Consider the following 16,507-nt stretch of genomic DNA (forward strand, 5'->3'; position numbering starts at 1 on the left):
CCAGTACCATACTGTCTTGATGATTACAGCTTTGTACTATAACTTGAAGTCTGGGATTGTGATGTTTCCTGCTTTGGTTTTCTTATTCTAGATTGCTTTGGCTATTCGGGATGTTTTCTGGTTCTATACAAATTTCAGGATTATTTGTTCTAGCTCTGTGAAGAATACTGGTGTTATTTTGATAGGGATTGCATTAAATATGTAGATTGCTTTGGGTAGTATTGACATTTTAACAATATTTGTTCTTCCTATCAAGGAGCATGGAATCTTTTTCCACTTTTTTGTGTCTTCTTCAATTTCATTCATCAGCTTTCTATAGTTTTCAGTGTATAGATTTTCACCTCTTTGGTTAGATTTATTCCTAGGTATTTTATGGTTTTTGGTGCAATTGTAAATGGGATTGATTCCTTGATTTCTCTTTCTGTTGCTTCATTGTTTGTGTATAGAAATGCAACTGATTTCTGTGCATTGATTTTATATCCTGCAACTTTGCTGAATTCATGAATCAATTCTAGCAGTTTTTTGGTGGAATCTTTTGGGTTTTCCATATAGAGTATCATGTCATCTGCAAAGAGTGAAAGTTTGACCTCGTCCTGGCTGATTTGGATGCCTTTTATTTCCTTGTGTTGTCTGATTGCAGAGGCTAAGACCTCCAATACTATGTTTAATAACAGTGGCATGAGTGGACATCCCTGTCTTGTTCCTGACCTTAGGGAGAAAGCTCTCAGTTTTTCCCCATTGAGGATGATATTAGCATTGGGTCACTCATATATGGCTTTTATGATCTTGAGGTATGCTCCTTCTATCCCTACTTTCTTGAGGGTTTGTATCAAGAAAGGATGCAGTATTTTGCCAAATGCTTTTTCTGCATCTGTTGAGAGGATCATATGGTTCTTGTCCTTTCTTTTAACGATGTGATGAATCACGTTAATTGATTGCGGATTTTGAACCAGCCCTGCATCCCGGGTATAAATCCCTCTTGGTCGTGGTGAATAATTTTTTTAATGTATTGTTGGATCTGGTTGGCCAATATCTTGTTGAGGATTTCTTGCATCCATATTCATCAGGGAAATTGGTCTATAGTTCTCGTTTTTTAGTGGGGTCTCTCTGGTTTTGGAATGAGGGTAATGCTGGCTTCATAGAAAGAGTTTGGAAGTTTTCCTTTAATTTCTGTTTTTTGGAAAGTTTGAAGAGAATAGGGGTTAACTCGTTTTTTAAATGTTTGGCAGGATTCCCCTGGAAAGCTTTCTGGCCCTGGACTCTTGTTTTTTGGCAGATTTTTGATTACTAATTCGATTTCCTTACTGGTTACGGGTCTGTTCAAATTTTCTATTTCTTCTTGTTTCAGTTTTGGTAGTGTATATGTTGCTAGGAATTTGTCCATTTCTTCCAGATTGCCCTTTTTATTGGCATATAATTGCTCATAATATTCTCTTATTATTGTTTTTATTTCTGTTGTGTTGGTTGTGATTTCTCCTCTTTCATTCTTGATTTTATTTCCATGGGTCCTTTTCTTTTTCTTCTTGATCAAACTGGCTAGTGGTTTATCAATTTTGTTAATTCTTCCAAAGAACCAGCTTCTGGTTTCATTGATCTGTTCTACTGTTTTTTTGGTTTCGATAGCATTAATTTGTGCTCTAATCTTTATTATTTCCTGTCTTCTGCTGGTTTGGGTTTTTTTTCTTTTTCTTTTTTTTTCTTTTTGCTGTTCTTTTTCCAGCTCCTTAAGGTGTAAGGTTAGGTTGTGTATCTGAGATCTTTCTTCCTTCTTTAGGAAGGTCTGGATTGCTATATACTTTCCTCTTATGACCGCCTTTGCTGCGTCCCAGAGGTTTTGGGTTGTGGTGTTATCATTTTCATTGACTTCCATATACTTTTTAATTTCCTCTTTAACTGCTAGTTTCGCCCATTCATTCTTTAGTAGGATGTGCTTCAGTCTCCAAGTACTTGTTACTTTTCCAAATTTTTTCTTGGTTGATTTTGAGTTTCAAAGCGATGTGGTCTGAAAATATGCACAGTATGGGGCGCCTGGGTGGCGCAGTCGGTTAAGCGTCCGACTTCAACCAGGTCACGATCTCGCAGTCTGTGAGTTCGAGCCCCGCGTCAGGCTCTGGCTGATGGCTCGGAGCCTGGAGCCTGTTTCCGATTCTGTGTCTCCCTCTCTCTCTGCCCCTTCCCCGTTCATGCTCTGTCTCTCTCTATCCCAAAAATAAATAAACGTTGAAAATATGCACAGTATGATCTCGATCTTTTTGTACTTACTTAGGGCTGATTTGTGTCCCAGTATATGGTCTATTCTGGAGAACATTCCATGTGCACTGGAGAAGAATGTATATTCTGCTGCTTAAGATGAAATGTTCTGAATATAGCTGTTAAGTCCATCTGCTCCAGTGTGCCATTCAAAGCCATTGTTTCCTTGTTGATTTTTTTTTTCTTTTTTTTTTTTTTCAACGTTTATTTATTTTTGGGACAGAGAGAGACAGAGCATGAATGGGGGAGGGGCAGAGAGAGAGGGAGACACAGAATTGGAAACAGGCTCCAGGCTCTGAGCCATCAGCCCAGAGCCCGACGCGGGGCTCGAACTCACGGACCGCGAGATCGTGACCTGGCTGAAGTCGGACGCTTAACCGACTGCGCCACACAGGCGCCCCTCCTTGTTGATTTTTTGATTAGATGACCTTTCCATTGCTGTGAGTGGGGTGTTGAAGTCTCGTACTATTATGGTATTACTATGGATGAGTTTCTTTATGTTTGTGATTAATTGATTTATATATTTGGGTGCTTGCACATTTGGCGCATAAATGTTTACAAGTGTTAGGTCTTCTTGGTCTGTAGACCCCTTGATTATGATATAATGCCCTTCTGCATCTCTTGTTACAGTCTTTATATTAAAGTCTAGATTGTGTGATATAAGTATGGCTACTCGGGCTTTCTTTTGTTGACCATTAGCATGATAGATGGTTTTCCATCCCCTTATTTTCAATCTGAAGGTGTCTTTAGGTCTAAAGTGGGTCTCTTGTAAACAGCATATAGATGGGTCTTGTTTTCTTATCCATTCTGTTACCCTATGTTTTTTGATTGGAGCATTGATTCCATTGACGTTTAGAGTGAGTCCTGAAAGATATGGATTTATTGCCATTATGCTGCTTGAAGAGTTGGAGTTTCTGGTGGTGTTCTCTGGTCCTTTCTAATCTTTTGTTGTTTTTTGTACTTATTTATTTATATATATGTATTTTCATCTTTTCTCCCCTCAGAAAGTCCCCCTTAAAATTTCTTGCAGGGCTGGTTTAGTGGTTACAAACTCCTTTAATTTTTGTTTGTCTGGGAAACTTTTGATGTCTCTTTCTATTTTGAATGACAGCTTTGCTGGATAAAGAATTCTTGGCTGCATATTTTTCTGATACAGCACACTGAATATATCCTGCTGCTCCTTTCTGGCCTGCCAAGTTTCTGTGGGTAGGTCTGCTGCAAACTTGATCTGTCTTCCCTTGTAGGTTAGGGGCTTTTTTTTCCCTTGCTGCTTTGATGATTCTCTCCTTGCCTGAGTATTTTGTGAATTTGACTATGATATGCCTTGTTGATGGTCGGTTTTTGTTGAATGTAATGGGGGTCCTCTGTGCTTTTGGATTTTGATGTCTGTGTCTTTCCCCGGGTTAGAAAAATTTTCCACTTAGATTTGCTCACGTAACCCTCCTACCTCTATTTCTCTTCCTGTTCTGGGACCCCTGTGATTCTGGTGTTGTTCCTTTTTAATGAGTCACTGATTTCTCTAATTCTTAAAATCGTGCTCTTTTGCTTTAATCTCCCTCTTTTTTTCTGCTTCATTATTCTCCTATGTTTGTCCTCTAATCACTGATTCTCTGTTCTGCTTCATCCGTCTTTGTCACCGCGGCATCCATCCGTGATTGCAGCTCAGTTATAGCATTTTTTATTTCATCCTGACTAGTTTTTACTTCTTTTATCTCTGCAGAAAGGGATTCTAACCTATTTTTGACTCCAGCTAGTATTCTTATTATTGTGATTCTAAATTCTGGTTCAGACATTTTGCTTGTATCTGTGTTGGTTACACCCCTGGCTGTTGTTTCTTCATCCTCTTTTTTTGGGGGTGAATTTCTTCGTTTTGTCATTTTGAAGGGAGAAAAGGAATTAATGAGGTAGAAAAATTGAAATTAAAAAAAATTAAAATTAAAAATTAAAAACACACACAAATAGAATAGATGATGCTAGATTCTAGGTGTGTTTTGGTCTGGGTGTTGAAAGTGTTTTGACAGATTAGAGAAAAATACAAGGGGGGAGAAAAAAAGGAAATCGTTTGAGAATTTTAAAAAGTGAATACACTGAAATAGACTAAAATGAGATGATGGGGGTAAAATAGAATTTGTAAAACTGTACACAAAATAAAGAATATAGTAGAAAAAAAATAAAGAAAAATATTAATAAAAATTAAAAAAACTAATTTTCATTTTCTGTATTTAAGAAAAAAGAAATGCAAAAGAGAAAAAAGAAAAAAAGAAAGGGAAAAAAGCAAGGAAAAATGAAATCGATTGAAAATTTGAAAAAGGGGATACACTGCAATAGACTAAAATAAAATTATGGAAATAGAATAGAGTTTGAAAAAATTTACCTAAAAGCAGAAAGTTTAGTAATGAAAATTAAATAAGAATATTTTTAATAGAAATTGAAAGTAAATAATGAAGTTGTACTCTTTCTACATTCAAGAAAAAGAAAAGAAACAAAAAAGAGCAAAAACAAGAAAAGGGAAATTGTTTGAAAATTTGAAAAGGTGAATACACTGAAGTAGACTAAAATAAAATGAAGGAAGTAAAGTAGAATTTGAGAAAATTTACACAAAACTGAAAACTATAGTAATAAAAATTAAAGAAAGATATTTGTAATAAAAATTGAAAATAAAAATGAATTTTTCTCTTCCTGTATTCAAGAAAAAGAAAAGAATTGTAAAAGAGTAAAAGAAACAAGAAAAAAAAGGTAAAGAAAAAAATAGATTAGAGGAACCTGCTAACCGATCAAAGTAGGACTGAAATTCCTTTGTTTTCCCCTAGAGGTCAGTCTCTGTAGCTCTTTTTAGTCCATAAATTAAGCTGGCGGTGAGACTTGTGTTCTTGAAGAGCGAAGTTGGCCCAATTGGGTGGGGCTCAGTGTAACAGCTCTGCTCTCCACTAAATGGCGCTGCTAGCCTACTGGGGTGTATTGTTGTGGAGCTCCTAGGTGGGTATACCCATGTGCGGGAGTGGTGGAAAGGGCACCACCCAGCTACCCAGTCTATTCTCACGGATCAGCAGTTGTGCACCCATCTTCTGTCTTCAGCTCTTGTCCACTCTCTGCTTTTTAACTCTCCGTGACCAGGCCCCAGGCAGTACCTCTCTCCCAAATTTTATCTCAGATGCGGCTGTTTTCCGTGGCCTCTTACTTTCGAAGGACTGCGGCTCTGACCTGTTCCTCCCCTCTGTGGGAGGGTCTCACTGAGCAATGGCCGAATATCGGCTGCACCAGGAACACTTACTGGACCCTGTTGTTGCTGGTGACCCGAGACTGCGGCCAGGTGCCAGCCTGCCCCAGAAAAAGTTCATGAGATAGTGTAGCAGCAGCATTTCAGGGATTATGGAAAATCACTACACACATCTGGCACCAGGCCTCACCCTTAATGACCTTGTTACAACACCAGCAAATGTGGCCATACTCTGGGGTCTGCTGGGACCAGGTGGCTTCAACAGTCTCTACCAAATGTCCTTCCAGCAGTGGAACCGCTTTTCCCCATGTGGCCTGAGAACCTCCCGGACCCCACTCTCTTCCTGGGGATTTGCCCTTCCCACCAGAGCACCGCCGGTTGTCAACCTGTGGAGTGCAGCCTTTGCTCTCCCCCTGTTTACAGTCTTAATGGAATTTAAACCCTCTCCTTTCTCCTTTCTCCCTTTTTAGTTTAGCTCCTGCAGCTGTTTCCAATTTTCCACTTTCTCTCTAGCTGCTTTCAGGAAGGGGTGTTTTTCCCATATTCCACCCCCTCCCCAGTCTCCATCCTCTCTCTGCCCGAAAAAGCCTTTCATGGCTTCTCTCTCCCCAGGTTCAGCTCTCTGTTTTGATACCTGCTGAATTCTGTGGTTCAGGTTGTGCAGATTGTTGTGTTAATCCTCCAATCAGTTTTCTAGGTGTGTAGGATGGTTCAGTGTTTGTCTGGCTGTATTTCATGGATGTGAGACACAGAAAAAACTTGCATGCTGTTTTGCCATCTTGGCTCCTCCCCTCTCCTCTAGGGTTTTGATGGTTTCCTGTCTCACATTCAGGTCCTTCATCCATTTTGAGTTTATTTTTGTGTGTGGTGTAAGAGAGTGGTTCAGTTTCATTCTTCTGCATGTTCCTGTCCAGTTCTCCCAGCACCATTTGCTAAAGAGACTGTCTTTTTTCCACTATATACTCTTTCCTGCTTTGTCAAAGATTAGTTGACCATACATTTGTAGGTCCAATTCTGGGTTCTCTATTCTATTACATCAGTCTATGTGCCTGTTTTTGTTCCAATACTATACTGTCTTGATGATTACAGCCTTGTAATAGAAGCTAAAGTCTGGGATTGTGATACTTCCTGCTTTGGTTTTCTTCTTCAGTATTACTTTGGCTATTCAGGGTCTTTTGTGATTCCATACAAATTTTAGGATTGTTTGTTCTAGCTTTGAGAAGAATGCTGGTGCAATTTTGATTGGGATTGCATTGAATGTGTAGTTTGCTTTGTTAAAATACATTTTAACAGTATTTCTTCTTCCAATCCATGAGCATGGAATGTTTTTCCATTTCTTTAAGTTTTTTAAAATTTCCTTCTTAAGTTTCTTATAGTTTTTAGCATGCAGATCTTTTACATCTTTGGTTAGGTTTATTCCTAGGTATTTTATGGTTCTTGGTGCAATTGTAAATAGGATCGATTTCTTGATTTCTATTTCTCTTGCTTAATTATTGGTGTATGGAAATGCAACCAATATCTGTACATTGATTTTTGTATCCTGAAACTTTGCTGAATTCATGTATCAATTCTAGCAGCCTTTTGGTGTTGTCTTTCAGGTTTTCCATGTAGAGCATCATGTCATCTGTGAAAAGTGAAAGTTTGACTTCTTTGCATTTATGGCCTTTCTTATGTCGAGATATATTCCTTCTATGCCTAATTTTTAAAGAGTTTTTATTATGAATAGATGTTGAATTTTGTCAAATGCATTTTCTGGCATCACATGATCACAATTCTTTTCTTTCATTCTATTAATGTTATGTATTATATTGGTTGATAAATATATGTTGAACCATCCTTGTATCCCAGGTATAAATCCTACTTGATCATGGGGAATGATTTTTTAATATGCTGTGGGATTCATTTTGTGATATTTAATGACAGACATATTTCTTGTATTTCAGGTCATACAGACCCAAATTCATTTTAGAATCTGGCCATATACATATTCCATAAAAGTTTTCATCTAAATATATATATAACATATGAGCATTTGGAAAAAAAAATTCAGGTTGAGTGAATAAAAAAAAATTTAAAGTAGAGGATCATTCAAAGAATAACATGTATCTAAAATATTTTATTTTAGTTTAAAATATAAAAATGAATATTGTACCAGTCTTTTGATTTGGGGCCAAAGCCTTTATTAACAGTTATTGTTCAAGTAGTCTGCTGATGGTTTGGTGCTGTTGATTTTAGAATACCTGTAGGTTTTTATGACTTTTATTCTTAATTTTTATAGTTTTCTTACTCATGTACAATTCCAAAGTTTTTCCTTTTTACTTTGAATTTTTTTTAATGTGTATTCATTTTTGAGAGAGAGAAAGAGATAGATAGATAGAGAGAGAGAGAAACAGAGATAGACTGTGAGTGGGGAGGGGGAGAGAGAGAGGGAGACACAGAATCTGAAACAGGCTTCATGCTCTGAGCTATCAGCACAAAGCCTGATGCAGGGCTTGAACCCATGAACCATGAGATCATGAGCTGAGCCATAGTCAGCTGCTTAACCAATTGAGCCACCCAGCACCCCCCAGTTTTTTCTTGATTACTTCTTCTGAAGTCCAAAGTGTTCAACTTAGTTATCTTTTACTTCATAACACATCCTTTTTCTTTTAATAAATAAAACATTTTTTTGGATATTATTTAATTTAAGTATGTAATTTGAATGGAAATACAGTTGACATAAGTATGTTCAAGATCCAACAATGACCCTTAGGAAGTAAACACCTCACCCAGTGAAAGTCAGAGTGGAGACATACTGGAACCTACCTGCGTGGTCCTTTGACTCTTTCTCGTTCTGGGATCCTGTCTAGTCACTAAGTAGGAATGGAGAACATTTGTCAGACACTTAAGTATGATCAGTTTAAAGAGCCTCTATCATACTCAGCTTTTGTTGGAGCTACAAGAACAATTGAAGGAATGGAATTTTAGTGTGATTTATTCATATTGTCTATTAACATTAACCAGTTCTTCATGTACTTGTCCTCCCCACATTTAAAAATACTGATACAGGGGCGCCTGGGTGGCGCAGTCGGTTAAGCGTCCGACTTCAGCCAGGTCACGATCTCGCGGTCCGTGAGTTCGAGCCCCGCGTCGGGCTCTGGGCTGATGGCTCAGAGCCTGGAGCCTGTTTCCGATTCTGTGTCTCCCTCTCTCTCTGCCCCTCCTCCGTTCATGCTCTGTTTCTCTCTGTCCCCCAAAAATAAAATAAACGTTGAAAAAAAAAATTAAAAATACTGATACAAATTGGCCTGGCAATAAAGGGCATTTTGTGTTTGTGAAATGATTTGGTTCAAATTATTTCATATGCAGTTGAGAAGTATTTATCAATTCATTTAAATGTCTATTCTATCACAAGAGGGCACTCATGCCTCATTCTTTATATCAAGTGCTGTTTCAGGCACTGATTTGAGGGAATTATGACTGAAATAAAATTTCAACCTACAAATTGAATTTAAAGTTTAGTAAACTGTTTATTATCTGGTAGAACTGGGAATTAGTAATTATGCTTATGCAAATACAGAGATTCTTAATATGTTAATGTTATAAAAAGATTTTCACACACAGAATATAAGATATGCAAACTTGCTATGGTAAAACAATATTTCACTTTTTTGATGAGTCATTCCGAGGTCTTAATTATTTTTAAATGTGATTATTATTTTATTAATTATTGAATTAAGTAAGGTTTCCAATCACCTAACACACAATCAACATACGAATCATCTACTCTTTGTTGTTTATTTGTTGGACAACAGATTTACTGTATTTTAGAGAACCGATTATCAGGTATTGCATCAGTTTATTTAAATTGCAGCTCTAATAATTTTGGCATGTATTAGTTTTCTATTGCTGCCTAATTGCCCCAAAACATAGTAGCTTAAAATAACAATCATTTATTATCTCATAATTTCTGAGGGTCAGGAATTTGGGAACAGTTTAGTAGGGTGCCTTTTGCTCAAGGTCTCTCACAAGATGGCAGTCAAGCTCTTGGCGAAGACTGCAGTAATCTCAAAGCTCAGCTGGGACTGAAGTATTTGCTTCCAAGCTCACTCACATGGGCCTCTCCACAGAGCAGCCTCACAGTGTGACAGTTGGCTTCCCTCCTGGCCAAGTGGATCTAAGTGGAAGAAAGATAGAATCCTTAAGATGGAGGCCATGGTCTTTTTATAACCTAATGACTGAAGTAACATCTTTCTGCTATATTATGTTAGAAAATGAATCTAATTCCTTCTACACTCAATGGAAGGGGATTCCATAAGGGTGAGAATACCAGGAGATAGGGGTCTTTGGAAATTAGCACAGCTATGCTACTACATAGCTAAATAAATATGGGCCATATAAAGACTGAAATCTCCCCAGGTGAGTTAGGACCAAGGATTATTACTTTGTCAGTGGGTGAAATTGCACATGACAGAGTTGTGGTACTCAAAATTTTGACCAGAATGGGAGTAAAACAAATATCTGAATTTGAACTTTAGGTTCTAAAAAATTTCTTTATTAACCGAAGATTGTGTCTGGCATAAACAAATAAGCAAATAAATAAATAAGGAAAATGACTGAAAAATTGCTAAAATTTGAAGGAAAATGGAATCTAAAATGTTGGGTTTGGAGTTGACAATATAGTAAGACTAGGTGGTATTGGAACTGGATTTGAGTCCGTGTTCTCTAGCCAGAGCTAACCCTGAGCTATGGTGTGATATGAAATGTGCAAAGTCAGATCACCACTCTGAAGACTTTCTTGTGCTCCTGAAGGAAACCCGTGTATCAAGAACCCCCTGAGATCTTGAGAATGGGCAAGGATCTTGGTGATTTTATTACTTAACTGAGTAAAGTAATTTTAGTCTTCATCCCAGGCTTTCCTTACAAAGTGATCTGTTAATTGTCCACCTTTATGCAAAAAGAATGGATGGGTTTTGCCAGTTTTGTGATATCCTGATACTTGTTCATTTGGGTATTAGTTTCATGTTGTTTGTAACTTTCCCAAGTACGGATTAAAATATGCTGCTCACCTATCTTATTTTACTGCTTATTTTATTTTCATTTTATTTTGAGAGAGGGGGCGCAAGTGAGGGAGGGTCAGAGAGAGAATCCTAGGAGGGGTGGGGGGGGTGGAGGAGAGAGAGAGAGAGAGAGAGATGTGTGTGGCTCATCCGAAGCAGGGCTCTGGCTCATCCGATGTGGGACTCGAACTCATGAAGTGTGAGATCATGACCTGAGCCGAAGTCAGATGTTTAATGACAGAGCCACACAGGCTCCCACTTTTTATTTTATTTTAAATATTTATTTTAAAATGTTTGCTTCATTTATTTTAAAAACAGGTGATACAGTGACTTAGCATAAAATTCAAAAGCTTTCAAGAATCTATTCTAAAAGTCTTCCTCTTACTTTTATTTCTCAGCCCCCAATTTCTTCCAATTTACCCAATCCTAGGATATCCTTTTTAAGCTATTAAATGTACATATAAGAATTATATGTACAGATAAAAGTTTTTTTTCTTTTTCTTAGGCAAGCAATGTATTCCATATACATTTCTCTATTCCTTTCTTTTTTCATTTAACAAAATATCTTGGCATTCTTGTCATATGAGCATATATAGTGCTTATTTATTCTTAAAGAATATGTAATATTGCATTTTATGGATGTACCATAATTTATTTATCCTGTTCTCTATTGATAGACTTGAGGTTTCCAATTCTTTGCTGTTTAAACAGTGTTAAAAAAATCAAACTTATCTATTAATTTTACTTTTATTTTTAAAATTTAAACATCACTAATCTTCGATGATTCAGGAGGCATATTTAAAAATGTTTACAGTGTCTAAGGGTTATTGGTTATCAGTTAGCAGTGTACAATGTTATAGATATAAAAGCCATAAATATTAGCCCAGATTTTTAGTAACTATAACATATACTTTAAAGTTTGTCATTTCTCTGCTTATTATGAAAAATTTTAACCATACAGAAAAGTTGCAGTAATAGAATAATGAATACCTATATGCCTATCATCTAGATTTAAAGTTTGTTAACATTTTGCCACATTTGCCTTATTTTTTTCAAGTATTTATTTATTTTGAGAGAGAGAAAGCACGTGTTGGAGGAGTAGAGAGAGAAGGAGAGAGAGAATTCTAAGCAGGCTCCATCCACACCATCAGCATGGAGCCTGATCTGGGGCTCAAACTCATGAACCGTGAGATCATGACCTAAGCTGAAATCAAGAGTCAGATGCTCAACTGACTGAGCCGCCCAGACTTCCCACATTTGCTTATTTTTTGCTCCACAGAAAATCTCCACCTATCAACTTAGCATGCTTTCTGACAAAGCATAGAGTATAAAATACACAAGGAGAGAAACTTTTGGCTATTTGAATTTTACTTGTTCTGACAAAGCTTAGAGTATAAAATACACAAGGAGAGAAACTTTTGGCTGTTTGAATTTTACTTGTTTCAGTTCTGAAAAAATGGGCTTTATCATACTTATTCTCAGCAAAAGATTTACTAAGGTATCCAGGCCTTATAATGTTTGCAGCTAAATAATGTTTGATATTGTACAGACTAAGTGTAAATTATATGAGCCCAAGGAACTTAATGCAGTGGTTTTAGGGACCAAGGAGCCCTGTGTCCAGATGTCCCACAGAATCTGCTCCTTCTCAGCCTGCCTGTCTTCCTTCCTTCTTCTTCTTCTTCTTCTTCTTCTTCTTCTTCTTCTTCTTCTTCTTCTTCTTCTTGTTTAGAGAGAGAGAGAGAGCATGAGCAGAGGAGAGGGGCAGAGGGAGAGAGAGAGATTCTCAAGCAGGCTTCCATGCTCAGCGCAGAGCCTGACACGGGGCTCGATCCCATGGACCTGGGATCATGACCAAAGCCGAAATCAAGAGTCAGATGTTCAACTGACTGAGCCACTCAGGAGCTCCTTAAAATTTTTTTTCTTCCTTTCTATTATTACTTTGACAACAATAATTGCAGGAAACATTTATTGTTCACTTTTCCCATATCAGGCATTTCTCTAATTAGCTTACACATATTAACTTATTTAATCCTTACAACAAATCTGTGAGCTAGGCATTAATTATTATTATCATTACCCCAATTTTATAGATGAAGAGGGAATGGAAGCTCACATACATGGAAATAATGGCAGGAAACATGTCTTGTCATGAGATTCTATTTTTATCTACTCTTAAATAATTCCTTAGTAGTAAACTAGATTCTATTTATGGATCCCCATTACTGGCATTTGTTGAAGAAGAGTGTTATAAATAAAAAGAAGTGTAACAGGTTGTATTGTCTGGGGTTCAAATAGACAGGTGAGTGAAATTAGGGGACATGGCTCTTCACCTTTTAGCCATTTACATAAGCTGAGTTCCTTCTAGGGAAAAGATGTGAACCCTACCATTCAATAAAGATTCAGACACATTTTGAGCAAGTCAAGAGAGAGGGCTGCCAATGAAAGTCTTAGATTGTAGAGAACATGGTGAAGGCCTTGAGAAAGAATTCATTAAAAGAGAGGAGGATGTCTGACAAGTTAGGTCATGCTTAGGAACAACACACACATCTTGAAGAGGTTCCAGCCACAACGTAGAGGTCAAACCTTGGTCTATGTATCCCAGGAGAAAGTGGTTGTGTTACTAATTGCTAGCACAATTACTGAGATACCGCATTAATTGTAATGAAATACTAACTTTGAGACTCAAGAGAGTTTATTGTGGGACACTTAACTGAGTGTAATACAGAAAGAATGGCCTCTATATGTTGCATAAGCATCAGTGCCATCTCTTGTGAGCAGTGGTGTTCTGATTCTACCCACAATAGAATAATTTTGGACACTGATGGTGAGAGAAGAGTTCCATCTCAGAGTGATGCCTCTGAAAGACTCTTGAAGCTTGAAGCTGTGGGTTGTTGGCCTGGCCATTTGTAGTGGCTAACCGTAAATCAGGGGTGACTCGCTGGCTAGTGAAAATACCCCTGATTCTTCCTGGAAATTCTTAAGGAGAAATGATTTCCTTCCTGTGGCTAAGGAGATGAGTACATGTACATTTGGAATTCTTTTTTATACTTTTATGTGAGAGTTTACAGTCTCACTGACAGCTAAAGATATGATTTTGATAGAGATAGATCTGTATCACTATAAAATATGTTGCTGGGTCACAACACATCCTTCTAGTGGCCAGGACCCCTAAGGCTCCAGGGTAACAGGAGGGCAGGACTATTTGGCTCATAGGATCTTAGAGGAGGCATTGTTTAGCCCATGGATGTCCACCCAATGGGAGTCAGGCAGTCCCCAGTCCAAGTCTGATTCAGATAGGGACATCCTCACAAAGACTATTGAACAAGTATGATAATATCTTCTGAGTTGTTTTCCAATAATCCCCCAGTCCCTATTTTCTTGGAAACCTAGTAAAGGAGCAGTAAGAGAAATTGTGCTGTTATTTGCAGGAGTTTTGTTTTATCTTTTCATATTCTAAATAGATCATTATGAGAAAACATCCTGAATTACCTAGATTTTTAATATCAGACAGAAGGCATACTTCATGTTTCCTAATCTACATGATCATTCACAAGGAAGAGTCTGTAACCAGTCCCAGCAAGGACACTTTCAGACTCTGGCAGATAGATTCTGAACTGATTAGTTGGGAATGAGAAAATCAATAGCAAATGCATTATGTATATATGGGCCATTCAAGATTACCTTGAAGACATAAAGTTAGATATTTAGCAGAGAGGGGGAAGGATGGGAGCAAATAAGAAATTCATTTAGATTATGTTTTAATATTAGTCCTCCTTGTCATTACCAGCTATAAACTGTGTGTGTGTGTGTATATATATATATATATATGTGTGTGTGTGTGTGTGTGTGTGTGTGTATAGATATATAGCTAAATACCCTATATATATACAGATATATATGTATAGTATATATACTATAAATTATAAATATTCCACAGGTTTTATATTGAGTTTTCAATTGATTTTAAAAGTCTGATTTATATATGGCCACAATGTAGGTAATATATGAGACAGAATTTGGTTATAAGCTGAACAGAATTAGTATTTTATAGAAAATGTATAGTTTGTTGAAAGTCCCTGCAGATTCACCAGAGTATTTATATATTTTTCTTTGAAGATCATTTGAAAATAAAAGATAAAATCTATGATGAAATTACTTGGTCAGCTTTGAATATTTTCATTTTATAACATTAAAATGAGAGTATTTTTATGCTGGCTTTGTAATGTGTTGACTAGGCTGAACTACATTTCCCAGAATTTCTTTCCTGTATATTTCCTGTTAGGGTAGGCCACAAGAGATCTTCTTGTGTAAGATTGATAGAGTGTAAATGCAGCAGTAACCGTTTTATAGCTCACACACTTTGCCACGATGCTGGTTCACATTGTTGAAACTGCAACTGTTCTACCTGCCCCCAGGTCCTCTTTCAGTTTCTCTGACTCTGCCAGATGTGTGTTCACTTTGTTCTTGCTCATCCCCACTATCTCCCATCTTCCCTTCCTGACTGCCTGCCATGTGGACTTCAAGCTCCTTTATCAGGTTTGGTGACATTAGCCTTTCCAGAGCCTACTTAACCAGCTCTTACAATCCCTAAATCAAATCCATTCATACAAGTGGTTTTCAACAGAGGGCAATTTTGGACCCCATGGGACATTTGGTGGTCTCTGGAGACATTTTTTATTGTCTTGATGGGAATGAGGGAGAGGAAGGAATAGTGGTGCAGGCATGAGGGTTGCTGTTGGCATCCTTTTGGGAGAATTCAGATATATGGCTAAATACCCTACAGTGTACAAGTCAGTATGTCCCCCGCCCACATGCCTAACACACACAAAGAATTATCTGTCCAAAATGTTAATTTTGGAAATTAACAAAACTCGCAGGATTTTGAACTGGATAGTTCTTTATTATGGGGTGGGGGTAGAGGGGCTATCGTTTTGCTTTTCAGATTGAACCCTGACTGATACTAATATTTTATTAATATCCCATGCTTAGCATGGAGCCTTATGTGGGGCTCAATCCCATGATCCTGGGATCATGACCTGAGCCAAAATCAAGAGTTGAATGCTCAACCAACTAAGCCACCCAGATGTCCTTTGATACTAATATTTTAAAACATAAATACTTTAGCAGTTTCCTTCTTGTCAGCAAAATTATATTTTAATTAAAGACTAAAAGATAAGTACTTTTAATGAACATGCACACTAATAACTATCAATTTATGGTGATATGGTTAGATTCTAATCTCTATGAAACACATGCTGTATAGTAAAAGTCACAAAAGTTCTCTGTTAAAGTGTTTTTGTAATTAATAGATTTTCTTTTTTTATCAGAAGTCATTGAGTTTACAGAAAAATTGAGTAAAAAGTAGAGTTCCCATGATATTATACATGGAAAATCCGATAGACTCCACCAAAAGTCTGCTAGAACTGATACATGAATTCAGCAAAGTTGCAGGATACAAAATCAATGTACAGAAATCAGTTGCATTCTTATACACTAACAATGAAGCAACAGAAAGACAAATAAAGAAACTGATCCCATTCACAATTGCACCAAGAAGCATAAAATACCTAGGAATCAATCTAACCAAAGATGTAAAGGATCTGTATGCTGAAAACTATAGAAAGCTTATGAAGGTAATTGAAGAAGATTTAAAGAAATGGAAAGACATTCCCTGCTCATGGATTGGAAGAATAAATATTGTCAAAATGTCAATACTACCCAAAGCTATCTACACATTCAATGCAATCCCAATCAAAATTGCACCAGCATTCTTCTCGAAACTAGAACAAGCAATCCTAAAATTCATATGGAACCACAAAAGGCCCCGAATAGCCAAAGTAATTTTGAAGAAGAAGACCAAAGCAGGAGGCATCACAATCCCAGACTTTAGCCTCTACTACAAAGCTGTCATCATCAAGACAGCATGGTATTGGCACCAAAACAGACACATAGACCAATGGAATAGAATAGAAACCCCAGAACTAGACCCACAAACGTATGG

Source organism: Puma concolor, chromosome B2 (genome assembly GCF_028749965.1).
Source record: "Puma concolor isolate L17-30 chromosome B2, mPumCon1.1.hap2, whole genome shotgun sequence".
NCBI classification, from domain to species: Eukaryota; Metazoa; Chordata; class Mammalia; order Carnivora; family Felidae; genus Puma; species Puma concolor.